Consider the following 10,300-nt stretch of genomic DNA (forward strand, 5'->3'; position numbering starts at 1 on the left):
TACATCTAACTTCGAGATTACTTTTAGACCTGAATAATTGCTTTTTGGTGCCAGCGTTGAGCATGAACATTATATCTGTATCTTGTTTGATGCGAGACGGTTATTCATATAAATCAGAGAATAATGGTTGTTCTATTTATACGAGTAATATCTTTTATGGTCATGCACCCTTGATGAGTGGTCTATTTTTGTTGAATCTCGGTCGTAGTGATACACATATTCATAATATTGATGCCAAAAGATGCAAAGTTAATAATGATAGTGCAACTTATTTGTGGCATTGTCGTTTAGGTCATATTGGTGTAAAGCGCATGAAGAAACTCCATGCAGATGGGATTTTGGAATCACTTGATTATGAATCACATGATGCTTGCAAACCATGCCTCATGGGAAAGATGACTAAGACTTCGTTCTTCAGAACAATGGAGCGAGCCACTAACTTATTGGAAATAATACATACTGATGTATGCGGTCCGATGAGTGTTGAGGCTCGCGGCAGGTATCGTTATTTTCTGACCTTCACAAATGATTTGAGTAGATATGGGTATATCTACTTAATGAAACATAAGTCTGAAACATTTGAAAACTTCAAAGAATTTTAGAGTGAAGTGGAAAATCATCGTAACAAGAAAATAAAGTTTCTACGATCGGATCGTGGAGGCGAATATTTGATTTACGAGTTTGGTCTTCATTTAAAACAATGTGGAATAGTTTCGCAACTCACGCCACCTAGAACACCACAGCATAATGGTGTGTCCAAACATCGTAACCGTACTTTATTAGATATGGTGCGATCTATGATGTCTCTTACCGATTTACCACTAGCGTTTTGGGGTTATGCTTTAGAGACAGCTGCATTCACGTTAAATAGGGCACCATCTAAATCCGTTGAGATGACACCATATGAACTATGGTTTAGCAAGAAACCTAAGTTGTCGTTTCTTAAAGTTTGGGGTTGTGATGCTTATGTGAAAAAGCTTCAGCCTGATAAACTCGAACCCAAATCGGAAAAATGTGTCTTCATAGGATAACCAACAGAAGCTGTTGGGTACACCTTCTATCATAGATCCAAAGGCAAGATATTTGTTGCTAAAAATGGATCCTTTCTAGAGAAGGAGTTTCTCTCGAAAGAAGTGAGTGGGAGGAAAGTAGAACTTGATGAGGTAGTTGTACCTTCTCTCGAATGGGAAAGTAGTTCATCACGGAAATCAGTTCCAATGATGCCTACACAAAGTAGTGAGGAAGTTAATGATGATGATCACGAAACTTCAGATCAAGTTACTACCGAACCTTGTAGGTCAACCAGAGTATGTTCCACACCAGAGTGGTACAGCAATCCTGTTCTAGAAGTCATGTTACTATACCATGATGAACCTACAAACTATGAGGAAGCGATGAGGAGCCCAGATTCCGCGAAATGGCTTGAGGCCATGAAATCTGAGATGGGATCCATGTATGAGAACAAAGTACGGACTTTGGTTGAATTTCCCGATGATTGGAAAGCCATAGAGAATAAATGGATCTTCAAGAAGAAGACTGATGCTGATGGTAATGTTACTGTCTACAAAGCTCGACTTGTTGCGAAAGGTTTTCGACAAGTTCAAGGAGTTGACTATGATGAGACCTTCTCACTTGTAGCGATGCTTAAGTCTGTCCGAATCATGTTAGAAATTGCTGCATTTTATGATTATTAAATTTGGCAAATGAATGTCAAAAATGCATTCCTTAATGGATTTCTTAAAGAAGAATTGTATATGATGCAACCAGAAGGTTTTGTTGATCCTAAAGGTGCTAACAAAGTGTGCAAGCTCCAGCGATCCAGTTATGGACTGGTGCAAGCCTCTCGGAGTTGGAATATACGCTTTGATAGTGTGATCAAAGCATATGGTTTTATACAAACTTTTGGAGAAGCCTGTATTTACAAGCAAGTGAGTGGGAGCACTGTAGAATTTCTAATATTATAAGTGGATGACATATTGTTGATTGCAAATAATACAGAATTTCTGGATAGCATAAAAGGATACATGAATAAGAATTTTTCAATGAAAGACCTCGGTGAAGCTGCTTACATATTGGGCATCAAGATCTATAGAGATAGATCAAGACACTTAATTGGACTTTCACAAAGCACGTACCTTGATAAAATTTTGAAGAAGTTCAAAATGGATCAGTCAAAGAAAGGGTTCTTGCCTGTGTTACAAGGTGTGAAGTTGAGTCAGACTCAATGCCCGACCACTGCAGAAGATAGACAGAAAATGAAAGTCATTCCCTATGCCTCAGCCATAGGTTCTATCATGTATGCAGTGATGTGTACCAGACCTGATGTGTGCCTTGCTATAAGTTTAGCAGGGAGGTACCAAAGTAATCCAGGAGTGGATCACTGGACAGTGGTCAAGAACATCCCGAAATACCTTAAAAGAACTAAGGATATGTTTCTCGTTTGTGGAGGTGACAAAGAGCTTGTCGTAAATGGTTACGTCAATGCTAGCTTTGACACTGATCCGGATGACTCTAAGTCAAAAACCGGATACGTATTTATATTGAATGGTGGAGGTGTCAGTTGGTGCAGTTCCAAGCAGAGCGTCGTGGCGGGATCTGAATGTGAAGCGGAGTACATAACTGCGTCGGAAGCAGCAAATGAAGGAGTTTGGATGAAGGAGTTCATATCTGATCTAGGTGTAATTCCTTGTGCATCGGGTGAGGAACTCCTGGATTATGGGGTCCTCGGGCGTCCGAGCCATGTGACATGGGCCGGACTAATGGGCTGCGAAGATACAAGATAGAATGCTTCCCCCCGTGTCCGGATGGGACTCTCCTTGGCGTGGAAGGCAAGCTTGGTGATACGGATGTGTATATCTCATTCCTTGTAACCGACTTTGTGTAACCCTAGCCCCCTCCGGTGTCTATATAAACCGGAGGGTTTAGTCCATAGGCCCAATCATAATCATACAGGGTACACAACTAGGGTTTAGCCATTACAATCTCGAGGTAGATCAACTCTTGTAACCCCTATACTCATCCAAGTGAATCAAGCAGGAAGTAGGGTATTACCTCCAATAAGATGGCCCGAACCTGGGTAAACATTGTGTCCCCTGCCTCCTGTTACCCTCAATCCTTAGACGCATAGTCTGGGACCCCCTACCCGAGATCTGCCGGTTTTGACACCGACATTGGTGCTTTCATCAAGGACAGTATCACTTCCGGAGGAGCCCTAGTTTCAAGGAAAACCCTCTAGATCGGCGACTTCACCATGGGTGCTCATTCGGCAGTTAAGCCAAAGGCAACCCCCCAAGTCACCGAAAACCCTCTTCGAATCAGCCCCGAGTACTCCGACAAGATGGATCCGGCAGATCTATCGTCTTTGAACGAACTGCTAGACTGCATCACCGCCCTAGGGGTCTCAACTCACTATGATCAGATCGGGCTTAAACCCGATCAGAGAGAAATTAAATCTCCGCCGATCACCCATCAGGTAGCGGTTGTGGAGGAATAGGCTGACAACAACTCCTCTCCTACGTTGAGAACCAGCTATGTTTGGATTTCCGAACCAGGAGAACCGAGTACCCATCCTCGAGCTCGGACACTCCGGAGCTTGGACTGGTAACCTCGGAAATTTCTCAGACTCCAGATTCCACAATGGGTCAGGGTGTGAATTTGAGCCCGCCCGCCCACTGTCGGTGTCAAAACCGGTGGATCTCGGGTAGGGGGTCCCGAACTATGCGTCTAAGGTTGATGGTAACAGGAGACAGGGGACACGATGTTTACCCAGGTTCGAGCCCTCTCTATGGAGGTAATACCCTACTTCCTACTTGATTGATATTGACGAATATCAGTATTACAAGAGTTGATCTACCACAAGATCATAATGGCTAAACCCTAGAAGTCTAGCCTGTATGACTAAGGTATTGAGTATATCCTTTCCGGACTACACCCTCCGGTTTATATAGACGGGGGGATCTAGGGTTACATAGAGTCGGTTACATAAGATGGAATCTTCATAGTTGTTTGCCAAGCTTGACTTCCACGCCAAGGAGAGTCTTATCCGGACACGGGTGTAGTCTTCGGTCTTCATATCTTCACAGCCCATCAGTCCGGCCCATAGATAACAGGCCAGACACCCGAGGACCCCTTAGTCCAGGACTCCCTCAGTAGTCCCCGAACCAGTCTTCAATAGCAAGGTGTTCAGCACACAGATTGTCTTCGGTATTGCAAGGCGGGTTCCTCCTTTAATGATTTCCAAGTAGTGTATTCGGCCGTAGATTCGATGTCTCCCCTCGGCTTCTGCGCGCTCAATGTCCTTGTTTTCCACGTGTCGAGCGAATGCGGACAGTCAGGGTATTTTTTGCAAATAACACCCCAATCCTGCAAGGAAGAGCATCTATTTAAAGAGATTGGATCTGAGATCCTTTCAGCACCAAGCGGAGAAAATCCTCAGAGAACGCCAGGCAAGACCATTCCAACATGGCCAACAATCCCAGCTCCTCTTCCCGTTCCAACCTAGAGAGAGGCGAGTGGGAGAGGTGCTTTGTGTCCCATAGCCGATTGGCGAAGCTGCAAGCGCAGGGATTTCTCCCTCCAGCAGATCTGGTCCTTGTTCGAGCAGGGTTGGCCTCCTTTAACGGCAAAACCCAGGCAGAGGATTTTCCCAATCCGTCTGCGGGAGAACGAGTGTGCTTCGTCCCCTATCTGCTGAGGTGAGTGGGGTTTCCAATTCACCCATTCCTTCGAGGGCTGCTGGAGTACTATGGCCTCCAGCTGCACAATTTTACCCCCGGCTCCATCCTCCACATTGCGGGTTATGTCGCCCTATGTGAATTATTCCTGGGTTGCGAGGCCCATTTTGATTATTGGAGAAGATTGTTCTGCCTCGTCCCTCGCAATCAAGGTGGATCAATTTTTGAAGTGGGAGCAGCCGAAGTGTGGTGCATTGCCGGGACCGGATACTTGTCTGGCACGCCGAAGAAAGCTCCCGAAGAGTGGCCTTACGAATGGTTCTACATTGACGATGTCGCTCTACCAGACCCCGTCCGCATAGGCCTCCCCGAGTTTTCAAACGCTCCGCCGAAGAAGCGCCATAGCTGGCGTCCTTGGAGCATCGAGGAAGAGGATAGCGCGGAGATCGGCTTGCTACTGGGAAAGATTAAAACTCTTGCCCAGTCCGGATTGTCAATAGTCGACGTGATGGCGATTTCTATAATGCGGGGGGTCCAACCACTCCAATACCGAGGACTGCCCATGTGGCATTATAATGGAGGAGACGACGCCTCATGTTACGGCCGAAAGGGCCCGAAGACCCCCGCTGCTCTAGCCAAGATTCTGGCCGAGCTGTATAAAGGGGAGAAGGAGGAGTTCAGCCGTCTCCAACATCGAAACGGACTTTCCATGTACAATCCTCCCAGCTGGTTAAGGTTTGGCCCTGCTTATTTTATCCTGTCCCTGGATCATTCGTTGACGTGCAGCATCTTATCTGCTCCTAACAAGAATGGCGAAAGGCTGTCGAGGGGATCTATGACCCTACCCCTCAGCTGGAGAATCGCAACCGGGATCTTGACCGCGGATATGAAGAAGATCCGGACATATTCGTGGAGCTTGAGGAGGGGACATTCTATCAGATGAGCTACGATGGTACATATGTACCCATTATCGCTGATTACCCCGGCCTCCTTCCAGCTTCACACGTAAGTAATCCAAAGACACCTTATCCAAAAGAGACCTCTCCTTCCTTCTCACCCACCGCACCATCATGTGCTCAAAAGGGGAAGGGTTCGGCACGCCGTACCGCCCCAGGGGTATCTTCGAAGAGAGCGTCCTCCACACCAGGCGAGCCTCCCAAGAGGAAAGCAAATGAAGACACGGCCGGTCCTTCATCGAAGAGGTATGAATTTGCCAATGGGCACCTGGGCAGCCACGTCCAACCGTGACTTCACGTTTTCCATGTGTCAGGAAAAAGGTGCGCCGGACTATATCTGGAGATTCGAGCGGTCGTACTTCCTGCAGCCAGGATTCAAATCCTGTCGTGAAGACGGGGGCTGATGCGGGGGCGACGCCGGACTATCCTCCAGCCGAGGACTCGGATGATGTATCCGTCACCAACTTGGAAGTGGAGAGTGCCATGAATCATCGTCGCCACCGGGCCATTTTACAAGACCCTGGTTTTTCAGAAGAGTCATTTAACGCCTTCAGGTCGGCCGATGCATACATCCCAGCTGCTCAAGATGGGCTTAACAGGGCCACAAGGCAGCATTTGAAAGATGTGTAGGTAAATTTGTTTTTTCTGACTATGATAACCATATGGCAGTAGCCCCCGAGACTTAAAGGAGTTGAAACAACTAATTTAAGGATCAATGTATGACCAGGTGCTTATGGAGAAGAACACCATGTTAGCTCAGGAACTAGAAAAGTGTCAGCGCTGGCTGCTTAATGCCAATGCCGAACTGGAGAAATACAAGGCATCTCCCGGTAATATTTCCCTCTATCGAGAATTCATAATGATACACTGATAGTGTGAATCTGGGTGCTTATCTTTGTGTTGGGTTGTTAGACCAATTACAAGAGCAGCTGGACGCCGCTCGAAGCAAAGAACACGAAGCCAAAAAGCTACTAGCAGTGGGCGAGCGTGTATTGATAGAAGTCATTCAAGAGAAAAAGAAACTCCAGGATTCGAACACCAAACTAGGCGAAGAACTAAAAGATGTGCGAGCTCAGCTAGCGGACTCTAAAGGAGAACAAGAAGCTGCGAGGCGGCATATTCAGTACGTGGCCGCTTTTATCTTATAACAGTTTGGAGGTAACAGTAGCTGATATAGCTGTAATTGCAGGTATATTGACAAACCACCACGAAGAGGAGGTGTGCGGATCATCAAGTGATCTTCTGCAAGGGTTGTCGCAGTTGCACGAGCAAGCTCGGCAGGCAATGCGGAGTGTAGCCAAGGCCTTATGGCCATCCGACTCCCCTCTAGGAAGTATGGAGAAGCTGGTAGAGTTTTTCAAGGGAGTGCGGCGGCGTATCCGACTGTGGAAGATATCGGCCTGCCGAGAGGGTGCGCGAGAGGCCTGGGCCATGGTGAAGACGCGATATACCAAGCTGGATCCTAATCACATGGCTCGTGTCGGACCGCTAGGGCCAAATGGGGAAGAAATTCCCGTTAGTTTAGTACATGACCAAGTAGAGGTGGCCGCCAAATATTCCCAACAGGATTGTAAATTAGACCGCCTTTTAGACGGTATAGAGGAGGAAGTGTTTGAGTCGTGAGTGACTATGTACTTTCCTTCTAGCTGGATAATAGAGACAATTGTCATCGCCGACCTTCTTGCTTCAACCTCTGGACCCGAAGGTGCGGAGTATTTCTGAATACCCCAGCAGCAGAATATACCGGGGTATGCGTGGAAACCAGACGTAGGGGTCATAATTGCTCGAACAGACAATGTATATCCGGCTAGTTATGTTATCTTACATTATGTAAGAAAAATCTTCCAGAGAGAATAGTTCCGTTAAGGGTTCCTTTCCCTGGGTGTGCATGCATTTAACGTGCATGTCCGAACTGTGATTGAAAAACTGTTAGAGTAAGTAACATCTGGGGTTCACAATGGAGTGAATGTGGAAACACATTTAATTCGCTGACCGAATATTCCCTTAGGAACGCTAGCTTTCGGCTTCACCCAGTCTAAGGTACACATCCGGATGACCCGGCAGTAACAATCCCAGAGGTACTCCCTTTATGCCCTAGCCGAACTAACGGGAACATAGGGCATAAGCACAGGAGCGAGGCAAACCCAGCTTGGCCAAAACTTAAGCCATATCGATGCATATAATGGCGAAGAAAAGGTACATACGGAAAAAAACGCATATGTGTTGAGCTTGGTGCTCGAAGAATAGTCGCAAGCTTCTATACAAGAAGCCCCATGTATAATGAACATACATATTTAGAGATGTACGCATCAGGTAGGGATGGTCCAGCCATACTAAAGCTGTAAGGCTAAAGAAAAAACGAAAAAAGCTAAAAGACAAAAAGAGAGGGAAGAAAAAATAACTGTAATAACAGGAGGGAGGAAACGAACAAAGAGTTCGGCGCTAGGCATAAAATTGTCGTAGTTTGGCCGCGTTCCAGGGGTTCGGCTCCAGGTGATTGTCTGACGCATCACGTAGGCGGTACGCTCCTCCGGTGAGAACTTCGTCAATGATGAAGGGACCCTCCCACTTGGGCTTGAGTTTGTCCTTTTTCTTCTCCAGCAAGCGTAGAACGAGTTCACCAACGTTATAAGTCTTGGCCCGCACTTCTCTACTTCGGTACCTGTGAGCCTGCTGTTGATAATATGTGGAACGGGCTTTTGCGACGTCGCGCTCCTCCTCCAAGGTATCTAAGTTGTCCTGCCGATCTAGCTCGGCTTCTCTCTCTTCGTACATATGCACTCGAGGTGAGTCATGAATAATATCGCAGCGTAACACTGCTTCCGCACCGTACACCATGAAGAAGGGTGTGTATTTGGTAGTGCGGTTGGGCATGGTCCGCGGCCCCCAGAGTATGGAGTCAAGTTCCTCCACCCAGTGCTTGTTCAATTCCTTCAAAGACCGCACTAGTCTGGGTTTGATGCAGCTCATAATGAGACCATTAGCCCGTTCGACTTGGTCGTTTGTCTGCCGGTGATAGACAGAGGCATAATCGAGCTTAATGCCTAGATTAGCGGACCAGGTTTTCACCTCATCGGCTGTAAAGTTGGAGCCATTATCGGTGATTATACTGTGCGGGACACCGTAACGGTGTACCACGCTGGATATGAAATCTATTACTGGCCCCGCTTCGGCCGTTTTGACTGGTTTGGCCTCTATCCACTTAGTCAATTTATCCACGATGACTAGAAGATACTTTCTCTTATGACTTCCTCCTTTAAGGTGTCCGACCATATCAAGCCCCCAGACCGTAAAAGGCCAAGTGATGGGGATTATTTGTAAGGTAGTGGGGGCATATGGCTTTGGTTGGCAAAGAGTTGGCATCCGATGCAATGTTGGACAAGGTCATGTGCATCTGATCGGGCCGTCGGCCAATAAAACCCTGTACGAAAGGCCTTGCTAACAAGGGCCCAAGTTGTGGCATGGTGACCGCCAAGTCCGGCATGAATTTCAGCCTAGAGTTGCTGCCCCTCTTCCGCGGATATACATCGTTGAAGGACTCCGGTAGCGCTTTTCTTATAGAGCTCTCCATCATGAACCTTGTAGGCCTTTGAACGCCGGATAATGCAGCGGGCCTCATTCTGGTCCTCAGGAAGTTCCTTCCTGTTAAGGTAGGCCAGTAAGGGTTTGGTCCATGGGGCAATGACTGCCATGATAAGATGCGCCGACGGTGTTATTTCGGTGGCTGAGCCCCCAACGACGTCGGTGTTTCTGGGATCTTGGGTTATGTTTGGATCCGAACTAGTATTGTCGTTTTCCCCTGCCACACCATGGATGGCTTAAAAATCCTTTCCAGGAAGATGTTAGGTGGGACGGGGTCACACTTAGCACCGATACGAGCAAGAACATCTGCCGCTTGATTACTTTCTCGAGCCACATGATGGAACTCGAGCCCCTCGAACCAGGCCGACATTTTTATGACTGCGTTACGATACACTGCCATCTTTGGATCTTTGGCGTCGAAGTCTCCATTTATTTGAGATATTGCCAGGTTTGAGTCCCCACGCACCTCTAGGCGTTGTATGCCCATGGAGACAGCCATCCGGAGACCATGTAATAAGGCCTCATATTTGGCTGTGTTATTGGAGTCTGTGTAGTATTTGGAGGACGTACTGAACGACGTCTTCAGTAGGGGACGTTAAAACGATGCCCGCTCCTAACCTTGCCAGCATTTTGGAGCCGTCGAAATACATGACCCAATTGGAGTATGTGTCGTACTCTTTAGGGAGTTCGGCCTCTGTCCATTCGGCGACGAAGTCAGCCAGTACTTGGGATTTGATAGCTCGACGTGGTTTATATGTAATGTCAAATGGGAGGAGCCCGATGGCCCATTTGGCAATCCGGCCCATAGCATCACGGTTGTCTATAATGTCATTGAGTGGTACTTCGGAGGCCACCGTGATTGAACACTCCTCAAAGTAGTGACGGAGCTTTCACGGTGCCATGAAGACCGCGTATGCTATCTTTTGATAATGAGGGTACCGGGATTTGCATGGTGTAAGGACAGTAGATACGTAGTATACTAGCTTCTGAAGCGGGAATTTATGCCCGTCCTGTTCCCGTTCAACGACGAGTACGGCGCTCACCACCTGATGTGTTGCCGATATGTATAATAACATCGGTTCGCCAGTG

This window comes from Triticum urartu, chromosome 2, assembly GCF_003073215.2.
Source record: "Triticum urartu cultivar G1812 chromosome 2, Tu2.1, whole genome shotgun sequence".
NCBI classification, from domain to species: Eukaryota; Viridiplantae; Streptophyta; class Magnoliopsida; order Poales; family Poaceae; genus Triticum; species Triticum urartu.